Genomic DNA, 14,997 nt, shown 5'->3' on the forward strand with positions numbered 1-14,997 from the left:
TCTCAACAATATAACACCTTAGAGAGAAATAATTTGAGGTAATCCCATAGAAATCTATTCTTTTGAATACACTGCAACTAAATTTCATAAATCAAATAATTTGACTATGGTGTCCTTTTGCATTGCCTGAAACTAAGAGATTCACATAGTTAATTGTCATTCAATCATAAGTTAATATTGAGCTTCATTTGATTTTGAGAATAGTTTAATATTCTCTACTAATCAAGGCCAACCACATGAAGGTGGAAGCTCATTTGACCGCACCGACCCACCCCACCCCTCCACTTTGCCTCCAACATTTAAATTCCCCGTTAACATCTAAAATTCATTCATTTTATTAATAAATTGCTAATATTCATGAATTAGCACATGATAACATTCATTAACACATAAGTTTCATTAGAACATTCACATTCACATTAAAACATAAGATTCATTAGAAAATTCACATGAACATTCAATAGAACATAAATAAAACATCTAGACATAAACATCAATCATTATCAAATAAGTTACATAAGTTCACATGAATCATTTCTTTTTTCTTTTTCTTTTCTTTTTGTCCTTCCCTATATTGTTGCAGAGACATATCCATGTCGTCATCGATGTTTCTTCTCATCGATGGACGTGCACTCACTATCCTTTTCAAAGGAAAGTTCTCTGCAATAACAAAATAAAAAGGTTAAATTTTAAAGAGTTGAGACTTTAAAGATTTTAAAGAACATTGTAGCATTCTTTACCTTGTTAGATAATCAAACACCCCCTCCCAGTCATTGATATTATTCTTCATCAATCTCATCATCAAGATCGTCATCGTCATTGACATCATCACCACCACTATCCTAGTTGTCCTCATCGTCATTGGCATCATCACCATCATCATCATCATCATCATCATCGAGATTAGTAGAAGCATCAACATCATGATCAGTAGTAGCATCAGGAACATCATTGACTAACTCTCAATCATGATCCACTTCTTCCTCTTCCTCAATATCTTCTTCTTCCATCACATTATACTTTATCGGCCTTCCCATTGGATCATGTCTAACAACAAATGACAAACCTAGTTTATGTGGAACCTCTAAGTAAAATACCTTCTCACATTGGCTTGGAAGAACATAGGGCTCATCCCCAATTGGCTCAAACAACCTTGTATTTATCATTGGAAATCCATTCTCGTGCTCAATAACAAATCTATCAGGATTATTTTGATTGAGTTGTAGCCTATACCATTTGATTATAAAGAGAACTAATTTGATGAAATTAAAGTCACAATCAAGTATATCAACCAAAATGTCATAGTATCAATTTTGAGATTCTTGAGGATGTAAGTCATTTCTAGATGAATATTGGTCACCTGGAAGGCTACACTTATCCAAGAATCACAAGTTCTATTCATGTCATATAAATCTGTGATGCAAAATTTATAATCATTGAATAATAGAGACTTGTGGTGTTTAACCTACAATAATGTCAAACATATATAAATTATTGCATCATGAGTTCAAAAACATACAATTGATTAACAAACCTATAAGTACCTAGTGATCTCTTAGACCATATGCCAAATCTATTTCCTTATGTGTAACACTGGGATCTCCATCATAATGAGCTTGTTTAACCAATGAAGGCATGGATTCTCATTTTAATCTATGACCAGAATGTTGACATCATTCAATCCATACCATCATCCAATCTTTGATTGTTTGCATAAACAAATGTATTGCATCCCACTCTTTAGAAGCTATACAAAAGTAAATAGATGACTTACAAGAGATTTATCTTGAAGATTAAGAATTAATTAACTGCAATAACATCTCATAATTTATTTCCTTTCACTTTCTTAAATCTACCATTCCCCACAAAGTACTCCCCTTCGAATTTTTTAATGGAGTTGAGATCCCAAATGCAATTTATATGGGTCTTTGTTGCAAGATTAGGAAGATATTGAGTAACGTACACCATCACCTGGTATACTATATATCACTTAATCATAGAACCCTTGGGATGTGCTCTTTTTCAAACCAAACCCTTCAAAAATTTCAAGTGTCTCTCAACCATCCACATTGACCTAGGTTGTACAAGTCCACACAATTTAATCTCCTCAACTAGGTGTATGAGGTAGTGTTCTTGTGCATTGAACAAAGTTGAAGGTAAACACTTTTGCATTTCACACATTAGTAGATGAATTCTTTTCTTCCAATATTTTATATCTTCTTTATGGATTTCTTTAGATGACAACCACCTACAAGGGATTCAAGACACAAAAACATATAAATATGAGACTTTACAATATATTACTTGTTTGATATATTGAACAAATATCATTGCTTACCTCATGTATTTTTCAAGATCATATATCACTTGTTTGATATTATTGTCGAAGTTGTTTGGGAGTGATAGGGGTAGCACATACTACAACAATTGCTAGCTAATCATTTCATTCTTTTCTAATCTAAAACAATTAAAATTGAATGCAATTTCAGAAATATATGGTAAATACAAAAGATCGTGACTTACCTTGATCAAGGTATGCCAATCATGCATTTTCAACCCTAGGCCAAATTCACTTTTCTTTGATATGAGATTGTTTATATTTATAGTAAATCTTGTAGGAAATCAATTTTTTTGTATGACTTCTTTTATGGCACTACTTTGTTGCTCTGTTCATAACCAAGGAAGGGCACTTGCATTAATCAAGTATCCATTGTTATTTGATTCAATGATATTTTTCATTACATGATTGGAATCATGAATGACACTACAAATTTTGGCAAGTTTTTCTTTGTCACATCTTTCATCCAATATTTTCCATAGTGTCTTTGTTACATTCTTTCCAATATGTATAGTATCAAACAAATGCACAATTTTTTGCTACTCATAGTAGGGCAACATACTAAATTCTTCGGGATAACATTTTAGTCCCTTTGGAAGGTGGTCAGTATTGATGCCTTGACAACCTCGAATCCTATTATATTCCAACTGCCATAGGTGAGGTGTCATTCTTTGTGGCTTTGATGTAGTCTCTTCTTTCACATTTAAAAGATGTTTTTTGACACTTTGATACTTATGATTTATGTGGAGGAAATGTCTATTCTTATCAAACACCTGCTTTCTTAAACTTTTGGAATGACGAGATTTCATCTTTGGACCACATATTGGACATGCAAATGTTCCCTTTGTTTGAAGACCTACAAGATAACGGTATAATTGGATTAATATGTTCATTCTTCATGGATTTGATGTAGTCTCCTCTTTTCCATTGAAAAGATGTTTTTTGGCACTTTGATACTTATGATTTATGTGGAGGAAGTGTCTATTCTCACCAAAAACCTACTTTCTTAAACATTTTCAATGACAAAATTTCATCTTTGGACCACACATTGGACATACAAATTTTCCCTTTGTTTGAAAACCTATAAGATAACGATACAATTGGATTAAATATGTTCATTTTTGGAATTAGTATTATCACGTACAACTAGATTTTAGCATAACATACCACAAAAATGTGTCAACCCTGGGGCATCATAAATTTTCCACACAAGCATTGCATGGAATTGAAATTATTTTTATCCAATTGGTCTAGAGATATCATACATAGTGAAACCATTCCATAACACTGGCAGCTTGTTGATAAGAGGCATAATATATATATTCATATCTTTCACTTGGTACTTACCTAATTCAATGAACAAAATCAATTTGTAGACATTTCATGTTAGTTTATGGTGACTGATCAGGGAAGTATTGTACATACTTCATAAATTCTTTGGGGTTTAGGGAATTGCCCGATTTTTTTTTTTGGGCTACTATTCGTCAATTGGCTATTATTTATTCGCCAATTTATGGCCGACATGTTGTAACTAATTTTTAACCCTAAAGCAAAAAGAATACTTATATAAAATGGCTTAGGATTAGTGATTTTCATAAAGTGTGATGCGAAAATTGGTTCTTGCAGTGGTATTGAGTTGTAAAGGATTACGGATTATAATCAGGTTGTAATCACTAGATCATAATAATATTGAACTTGCTATTTGGTGAACGTAGTCCAGGGATTGGGAAAACCACGTTAAATATTGGTGTCTTTTGTTCTTTTTCTGTGTGATCTATTATTTTCTAATATTATTTGTTTTTGCATGTAATTATTATTTGTCTAAGGTTTCATCCTAACAAGTGGTATAAGAGTGAGGTTTTTTTTCAGTTATCCTCTGTAGGAAAGTCTCATGGTTGAGTAGGAGTCTCACGGTTGAGTAGGATCGATGGCAGACAAGGGTAAGCTGAGGGTTGACATGTTTAATGGGCAGAACTTTTAGTTATGGAAAATGCAAATGGAGGACTATCTCTATCAGAAGGATTTATGGACACTCTTGGAAGGAAAAACTAAAAACCAGGGAACTATAACAAATGAGGAATGGAAGATTTTAGACAGAAAGGCACTTGGAAGCATTCAGTTATGCCTAGCACCATCAGTGACATTTAACATTACAAAAGCAAAGATGACAAGAGTTGATGGAAATCCTAGTGAAATTGTATGAAAAGCCCTTCATTTCAAATAAGGTATTTCTAATGAAGCGTTTATTTAATATGAAAATGGCAAAAGGTGGATCTGTTGCAGATCATTTAAATGAATTTAATATTGTTACCAGTTGGTTATCTATTGTGGGTATTAATTTTGATGAAGAAATTAGGCCTCTCTTGATTTTGTGTTCTTTTCTTGAAAGCTGGAATGGCTTGGTAATGGCTATCAGTAATTTTGTTTCTACATCTAATACCCTAAAATATGTTGATGGATAGGTGTTATTTTGAGTGAGGAAACTCCTAGGAAATTCTCAGGTGGATCTACATCAAGAAATGCTTTGAATGCACAAAGCAGAGGTAGAATGACTGAAAGAGGAAATAATTGTGGAAATCATGGGAAATCAAGAGGAATGTCAAAGAAAAAGAGGTATCAATCTAGAGGACCGAGAGATTGCTAGTACTGTGGTAAAATAGGGCATTAGAAGAAAGATTGCTAGACTCGAAAGAACAATTAAGAAGAAAAATTAGAAGGGAACAAGAAGGAAAATGTGGTAAGTAACAAATCTAAAGAGGATATTTTCTTCCGTCTTTAGAAAGTGTTGATGATTCATGGGTTTTAGATTTTGGTGCTTCATTTCATGCTACACTTCATAAAGGTGTTGAAGAAGACTATGTGTTTCAATCATTTTTTTATCACTAATGTCAAACCTTCTATTTGCTAGTAAGATAATTGCTTATAAAATTCAAGTACTATCACTTAGTTGATTGATGATGAGGATTTGATCAATAAGAAGTAACAATAGCACCTAGAGGAAAGGTTGAGTTATGATTATGTAATGAAGTACAAGGATCAATTAAGACAATGATGACATGATGTATTGATAATCTACTTAATGTTACAAATGTTGGCTACACTAAAAAAGGTTAGAAGAACAAGTTAAACAAATTTTGTCTATCAAGCTTGACCAAGTGGATAGTAGGTGTCGAGCAAAGTCAGTGCAAGCTAAGCATAAAGTCAGTTCGAGATGAGTAAAAGTAAATTCTAATGGATGTCAAGCAAGACAGTTGATGCTGAGTAAATTTTAGTTGATGCCAAGCACCAATAAACTTTAGTTGATGTCGAGTGATTTTAAAATGGATGCCGAGCAACACAGTATGTGTCGAGCATTAGAAAATTGATAATGTCGAAATGTTGCATTATTTAAAAGATCGAAGATTCGTTGAATCTAAGCTGACAAGTTTGTTTTCTTTGATTTTGTGAACTAGATGGAAGACAAGGATGATGAGTTGGTGGCACAGAATTTGAGGTAAACTATTTTTAGGCGAATTCAAATGGATTCTAGGAGAGAAGTTTCTAGAAGAGATATAAGATATGAGGTAGATACATTGTACCCTACCTAATCCATTTGAACCCTAATTTGGATGATGGAAAATGAGCGAAAAAAATATCTTAATTTCCTATTTATAGGAATATTTGGTCATGAAGAAAAGTTGTCATATGCAAGAACCTAAGGAAGACAAGGAGTTAAAAGGGTTTTGCTTCATCAAGTGACCTAAGAGAAGAGTCTGCAATGGCATGTTAAGCAAGAAGGCTTAAGGAGATGAATGCTTGAAGGGTGAACAAGCTATCAAAGCAGGAAAGTATAAAGGCCAAGTAAAATTGAGGACTGAATAGAGATCTGTAATCTACAAGAGAAGTTGTAAGTTGAATCAGATCAAAGCGCTACGGTTACTCTCTAACAATTGTATTGGTCTAGGGTAAATCCTTTGCATTAAGGTTGACCTAACAATCATTTGTAAATCCTTTAATTGGGTGGCATTCCAAGTGAATGACCTAAAGTCCTCTAACAAGGCTCACTCCTAACAGGGTGATTGAAATCCTTTAAAAGGGTCACATTTAACAGTGTGTATTGTAACCTTTAACAGGGTTGGCCTTTTACAGGGCATCACTCCATAAGAGTGAAAAGAGTAGCATGTTACTGGTGGTTTTTCCCAAATTGGGTTTCCACATAAATCATTGTGTCAAGTGTGTTGATTAATTTGTTATGTTTCATGCTTCACATTTCTGCAAGTTGATTTGACAGCAACCTTCAAGTTTTAAGTGATTGCATAATCTTATGAATGCATGCATGCGTACAAATTTTTTATGGGTTGACTAAGCTATGAAAAGTTTTATTTATACATATGGACCTTGGATAACTTATTCACCCCCTCTAGTTATTCTAAAGAATTCCAACAAGAGGTTATTTCATTGATTATGTCCAAGGAGATTTGGCGCTTGTTTATTTGGGGGATAATGAACCCTATCAGATTGTTGGAAAAGGAAAAGATAAGATTAAGTTGCAAAACGGGAATCATTGGCTACTACATGAGGTAAGACATATTCCAAAGTTGAATAGGAATTTAATTTCAGCAGGGCAACTCAGTGATGAGGGTTGTGTAGTTACTTTTAATGATAAAAATTGGAAGGTTTCAAAAGGTTCCCTTATATTAGCAAGAGGTGTGAAAGTAATCACCTTATATCTTTGTATAGGTCATATTGTCCCTTCTACTTTGATTTTTTCAGAGAAAAATGAATGTTCAAGAACAGTTGATGTAGTTGAGCATGGAGAACAAATAGTTGTTGTAGATTTTGATACAACGTTGTGGCACTACACACTTGGGCACATGAGTGAGAAAGGTATTAAATTACTTCATTCAAAGAAAGTTTTATCAAATCTAAAATGTGTTAATATGAATTTCTATGAAAGTTGTGTGTATGGAAAACAAAAGAGAGTGAGTTTTGTGTAAGACTAGGAAGGAAAATAAAATTGAGAAATTAGAGCTTATGCATATAGATGTATTGGGACCAGCTCATGTATCTTCCCTTGGTGGCTCTCATTATTATGTTACATTTATTGATGATGCAACTAGAAACATATGGATTTATTTCCTTAGACAGAAATATGATGTATTTCAAACTTTTAGGAAATGGAAATGCTTGGTTGAAAAGGAGATTGGTAGGAAATTAAAATGTCTCATATCTTATAATGGTGGTAAGTATTGCAGTCATGAATTTGAAGATTATTGGTCCACTAATAGTATTCATAGACAGATAACTATTTCAAGGACTCCACAGGAAAATGGAGTGGTTGAATGCATGAACAGGACTATAATGGAGCATGCAAAGAGCATGAGGTTGCATGTTAGGTTGCCCTTAAACATGTAGGCAAAGGTTGTTAAAATTGTTGTATATTTTATTAATAGATGCCCCTATACTCCTTTGGATTGTGGTATTCCAGAGGAAGCATGGACTGGTAAGAAGGTGAGTTGTTCTTTTCTCAAAACCTTCAGTTATGAAGCGCTTGCTCATATAGATTCTAGAAATAGAACCAAGTTAGAAGCTAAGTCAAAGAAATGTCTATTTTTTGGATATGGTATTGATGAATTTGGTTATAGGCTTTGGGATTTTAAAAATCGTAAAATTGTAAGAAGTAGGGATGTCATATTCAATGAGAAAGTATTGTAAAAAGATCTGTTGCAGCAATATGAGAAGAAAGAAGATGATTATGTAGTGTTGGATGATACTCCAAAAGATGATGTTCCATCAATTCCTCATCATGTGCAACAACAGCAACAAAAAATACCACACACCATAGTGAATGTTAGACGGTCAACAAGGCTAAGTAAACCTCCAAAAAAAATTCTCCTTCTTTGTATTCTATTTTACTAACAGATGCTAGTGAACCTAAATGGTATGATGAAGCTATGCAGGTGGATACTAAGGTTCAGTGGGACTCTGCAATGAAAGACAATATGGACTCTTTGTTGAAAAATAAGAGATGGGATTGATACAAGTTCCCTGTAGGTAAAAGGGCTTTACAGAATAAGTGGGTTTACAAGTTGAAAGAAGAGGATGGAGGTAAGAAAAGATTTAAAGCCAAGTTAGTTGTAAAAGGATTTTCACCAAAAAAAGGCATTGATTTTGATGAGATATTCTCTCCTATTGTTAAAATGGCTTCTATTCGTACTGTTTTAAGTATTGTGGCTACTGAAGATTTGCATTTGGAGAAACTTGATGTTAAAACAACCTTCCTTCATGGTAATTTGGATGAAGAGATATATATAGCTCAACCACAGGGATTTGAGGTCAAAGGTAAGGAGAACCTAGTGTGCAGATTGAAGAAAAGTTTATATGGCTTGAAGCAAGCACCTCAGCAATGGTATCTAAAATTTGACAGTTTTATGCATGAGCATAGATATAGTAGGTTTCATTTAGATCATTGTGTTTATTTTAAGAGGTTGGATGATGACAGCTACATTATTTTATGCTTGTTTGTTGATGATATGCTTGTACCTGGTTCTAACATGGATCACATTAAGGGGCAGAAATGCCAGTCAGCACATGCATTTGCTATGAAGGATTTGGGTGCAGTAAAACAAATCCTTGGTATGAATATTTGCAAAGATAGAAAGAACAGCGAATTGACGCTATCTCAGGCTGATTATGTTGAGAAGATGTTGCAACATTTTTTATATGGAGAATGCTAAAGCTGTTAACACATCTTTACTTGGTCATTTGAAGTTGACTAAGGAGATGTGTCTCGAGACACAAGACGAGGAGGATAAGATGTCCAAGGTACCCTATGCTTCAGTTGTAGGAAGCTTGATGTATTCTATGGTATGTACAAGGTCAGATATTGCACATGCAGTGGGAGTCATTAGCAGGTATATTAGTCATCTAGGAATTGAGCTTTGGAATGCAGTTAAATGGATTCTTAGATGTTTGAGAGGAACATCTAGTAAGTGTTTACACTTTGGGGGCTCCACAACTGTTTTACAGGATTATGTTGACTCATATTTGGCAGGAGATATTGATACCAGGTAGAGTACTATACGTTATGTATTTATTGTTGGTGAGGCAGCAATGAGTTAGGTTTCTAGGTTACAAAAGGTTAATGCTTTATCCACTACAGAGGCAGAGTATGTTACTGCTATAGAGGTAGCCAAGGAGATGATATGGCTTTAATTCTTCTTGCAAGAATTGGGAGACCCTCAAAGGGATGATTATTTGTTTACAGATAGTCAGAGTGTCATTCATCTTGCAAAGAATTCTGCTCTACATTCCAAGACAAAACACATATAGTTGTGGCACCATGTCATTCGGTTTGTTTTGGATGATGGATAGTTAAAGATGGACAAGATACATATAGATGACAATCTAGCAGATATGTTTACAAAGGTAGTGACAAGGCAGAAGTTAAATTCCTCTTCAACTTTGGTTGGTCTTCTAGACTAAACAAAATAAAAGAACAGCAAAGTCTAGGGTGGTTTGATCCAGTGGGAGCCTCATGTGGTAGAGGTATTGCTATAGGATCAATCTTCAAGAGGGAGATTGTTGTCTAGTGTGGAGTCTAATCAGTCGCCAAGTGGGAGATTGTTATTTTGTCGTGACTAATCAGAGAAGTTTTGTACATCATAATTCTTTGGGGTGCCCCGAAAAAAAATTATTATTTTTGGGGCTACTATTCGCCAATTGGCTATTATTTATTTGCCAATTTATGGCCGACATGTTGTAACTAATTTTAACCCTAAAGCAGCAAAAATACTTGCATAAAAGGGATTAGGGTTAGGCATTTTCATAAGGTGTGATGCAAAAATTGGTTCTTCCGACGGTATTGAGTTGTAAGGGATTACAGATTGTAATTAGATTGTAATAATATTGGACTTGTTCTTTGGTGGATGTAGCCTAGGGATTGGATGAACCACATTAAATCTTGGTGTCTTGTGTTGTTTTTCTATGTGATCTATTATTTTCTGATATTGTTTGTATTTACGTGTAATTGTTATTTCTGTCTGAGGTTTAATCCTAACATTTCACTCCAAGACTCATAGTTATATGTAGGTAACAATAAAATAATAAAATACCTAGAACAATCGTTGTCAACATAATGTGCTCCCTCTTTATTGGCATCCATGGAGGACGGTTATTGTTGATAACAAAAATAGGCCACAACAAGTAAACGAATCTCATCTCTCCAAATGGATTGACACCATCAATTGCTAAAGAAAGCTTGAGATTTTGAGGTTCTTCTTTAAAGTGTGGCCACTTTTCCTCTATGTCCATAAATGTTAAAACATTCATAGGCATTCGAATAATCTCATCTCGACTTCTATTGCATGCATGGTAATCCATAAATTGTGCCAAGCTGTTGCACCTAAATAATTGTTTAAGATGTGGAATAATGGGGATATAACGAAGAACCTTGTGAGACACCTTTTTGTCACTTGATCATCTTGATATCTTCTTGTATGGCATTCGGGGCATTCTGTTGCATTTTTGTGTTCTTTATGATAAATTACATGATCTTCAAGACAATCATCTATTGATCGATACTCCATTCCAATATGTTTCATAGTGGCACATAATTCTTGGTACGAGTTAGGGAGAACATTTGATGGTGGTAACAAATAGCCACCTATCAATCTATAGCAAAAAATATAAGTCATTAGTATAAACAATCTTAATAGTACATATTTTACCTTTTATATACTATAATGACGTATATCACAAACCTTAGCATATGTGACATTGTTATTTTGGATAAACCATTCATAACCTTCAAATTTAGCAACAACAATACAACAGAGGGAAGAGTTGATCCTTCGTAAAGGATCATGTTTGCCTTCTCAAGTAGAAGTATATCATGTATGGCCTCAATGTTATCCTCATAATAATCATCATCATCATCATCATCAGAAGCAACAACAATAGCACAAGTACCAAATGTGTCATGGATCAATGTATTCATACCATCATCTTCAAATGTGTTTTCTAGCGCATGATCGTTATCTTCCATGGGATAATGATCTTCTCCTTCAATACTCACACCTCCATGTTCCTCCAAGATGTGGTCCATATCATGTACTACCATGGGGAGATTAACCTATATAAAAATGATGATAATCAAACCCCTGTTATGGCTTGGTTCTTTCTAAAAATATCTTCTATTATAAGTTTTTGTAAAATTTCTTGCAAACTCTGCACAAGCATCGTGGTCTGCATTATTTTTCTGCAGGATCATGAGTCAAATCACTTAGCACGGGTTGAGTGATTTTTATTGTTTTATTATTTGGATTATGGAATATGTATGCATTTGGATCAATTTTTATGTTGTGCTAACATGTAATAAGCACCTTTAAAAAGATCTCTCTATATATTTAAAGACTAGGTCATGGCTTGTTTCTTTCTAAAATTTCTTGCGAACTCTGCCCATCTTTTCATGGTCTACATTATTTTTGTGCAGGATCTTGAGGTAAGTCATTTAGTACGGATTGAGTAAGTTTTACTATTTTATTATTTGGATTCTGGAATATGTATGCTATTGGATAATAATAAAAATTGTGAGCTAATATGTAATAAGAACCTTAAAAAATATCTCTCTGAATATATAAAGAGATACATGTTTAGAAGGAAAAGAAAGAACATTTACATAGGTACCTCTTCTCGCCCTTAGAGAAAATTGTAGAGCAAGGGCACGTAGATCACAAGGGCATTGCACAACAATAAAATCACAGAGCTGCAAGGGCACGGCAATGAAATGTAGAGATCACAATGGCACAGCAATGAAATGTATGGATCACAAGGGCATGGCAACGTTCACAGCTCTCCACCCTCGTTCAAAGCTCTCTACCTCTTTTGGGCACAACACTCCACAATCAAAACAAATGGGGAATGATTTATGTCATACAAGGGCATGGCACAATAATGAAATCACAGAGCTACAAGGGAACGGCAATGAAATGCAAAGATCACAAGGGCACGGAAACATTCACAACTCTCCACCCTCGTTCGAAGCTCTCCACCTCTCTCGCGTGCAACTCTCCACAATCAAAACAAATAGGGAATGATTTATGTCGTGTTTTCTTCTTCTTTTGTCATGCTCATGCTATCATCAAAATTGCAACATCAACATCAATACTGTGACGGCGTTGGGGCTAATTGCCAAAAAAAACATGAAAATGAGCACAAATTACACCACCATCACAAATTGCCATCACAATTTAACCCCAAATGTACTAGTGTGGTTGTCCAAATAGTATAATTCATTGTCTCCATCCCTGATAGGTGCAACCTCATCCTGGTTTTCCATTAAGAGAAGTTCTCCTTATTCAGCTTTAATTCCTCTCTCTTATACATCTTCATATCTTTATCTTAATTTCCTTCAAAAGTTTTCTTTCAAGCACTGAGATTTAATACAAATTGTTAAATAATTGTGAGGGGGAGTGAATGAGTTATTACCAGCTATCATATAGGCCTTAAAACAATTTTCCCAAACTTAAACACTTTAAACTTTCAAGTCACTAGCTCGATAACCAAACCTAACATTTAACTTAATCATCCAAACAACTTTTAACTTCCTCTACCGAGAATCAAAGTAAACTTTTAGTTTATACTAAGTTGTAGTAGTAAACAGTAAACATGAAATAGACATGAAACACAATAAGAATCGACACAATTTTAACAAAAGTATTTAGCGTGGAAACCTTGTTAAAGGAAAAACCACCTGGGACCGGAAACCCAAAAATTTCACTCTTCTAAAGTGAGCTTTGTTAGGAGCCAACCTTTTTAAAAGTTACATACACATTATTAATGTGACCTTGTTAGAGGATTTTCACCAAAGATCATCTAGACCTTATCACTCCTTGAAATATCTAGAGTGGCCTGCTCTAAAGGACTTACAAAACATTCAACAAAATGTCACCATACGATGGATTTACAAATAAGATTGTTTAGGTCCACCCAGTTAAGAGATTTTCTAGTATAGTGGTTAGAGAGTAATAGTGAAATTATATGTTAGGTTTTAGCACTACCTTGCTTGTTCAGATCTTTGTGTCGCTCAATCTCTTTTGTCTTTCTTCCTTCTGACCCCTTCTAGTTTATCCACCAATCACACATCAACTTAGCACTTCACTTCCTTGATCTTCACAATGTAGTTCTACTTGGTTATCCTTTTGGCTATCACTTCCTTCTTCAACTTGATCAACAATAATGAACATTGAATTCATCCCTTAAATAGAAAACTTTTCTCACTCTTTTAGAATCTTCTAGGTTTCATCACGTAATCACAATCGTCAAATCTTCGTCAAGCTCAAGTACATTGAGTCTAAACACTTAGGAAATACACTTCCACCTTGAAACTTGTGCTCCAATTCAAATTGTTAAATCTCCATCAAATTTTCTTTGGATTTCTCCAGTTGTTGATTTCCTAGCTAACTTTGTCCATATCTTCAAAACTTCTTGAACAATATTTATTTTCATCAAATGTTGGCCTCAGAGTAAATCTTTTTAAAACTATTTCTTCATTTTCATGCTTGTTTAACATTACATCTTGCTCGGTCAACAATAGACTCAATAAGCAATATAATTTCTCAATTAACACTACACCTCATTCACATCTTCATCAGGTTCTCGGTGACAACTGGAGTAGCTCAATTAATACTATGGTTCTTCATTCACCGACCAAATCATCTTGCTTATACATGATCTCAATACTTAATCAAATCATGTCAAATAATCAAACCAACATTATACTATCATAGTCTAACTCATTCAAGTGCTCATTGAATACCATACAATTATCAACACTAACATCATCATTATACTTTCTTTAAATCTTCTTCATCAATCAAATTATCTTCATCAATCAAATGATATGGAACTCTATTGAATTAGTATAATGTCTAACCAATTAAGGCTTGACATCAATGACAACATAAGAACTAATATGACTCTTTCACATACATTAATAGCATTATCTATTCAGAGTAACAATGGCTACAATATTTTGTGGAAGATTTGGGATACTCACAAACTAGAAATTATATCCAAAGTGTCATTCATCTTTCCAAGAATTTTGCTTTACATTCTAAGACAAAACACATATAGTTGTGGTACCACTTCATTCAGTCAATTTTGGATGATGAATAAATATTTAAAGATAGAAAAGATACATATAGACAACAATCCAACAATTATGTTTACCAAGAGTTTGTCACAAGAGAAGTTACACTCATCTTCAGCTTTGGTTGGTCTTCTAGATTGAACATAATAAAAGAGAACAAACTCTAGGGTGCATCAATCCAGTAAAAGCTTCGGGGGTAGCAGTATGGCTACAAGATTAGTCTCCAAGTGGGAGGTGGATTAATGTGGAGTCAAATCAGTCCCTAAGTGGGAAATTGTTGATTTGTGGTGGTTGATCAAGAAAGTAGTGTACACTTTTAACTCATCAAGCTATTTTGAGTTGACTCATTAACCATTTCCAAAGGTTGACTCATCAAGTATGTTTAGGGTTAACTTGTCAAGATGACTTAAGTCACGTAATATTGGCTTAGGGTTAGGGTTTTCTTTAGTTAGTATATAGCTTCTTGCAGCAATATTGAGTTGTAAGGGGAGATTGAAGATTATCATAAATTGAATTTATTGGATATTAA

Source organism: Cupressus sempervirens, chromosome 1 (genome assembly GCF_028749045.1).
Source record: "Cupressus sempervirens isolate cs-2001-9-10 chromosome 1, ASM2874904v1, whole genome shotgun sequence".
Taxonomy (NCBI): domain Eukaryota; kingdom Viridiplantae; phylum Streptophyta; class Pinopsida; order Cupressales; family Cupressaceae; genus Cupressus; species Cupressus sempervirens.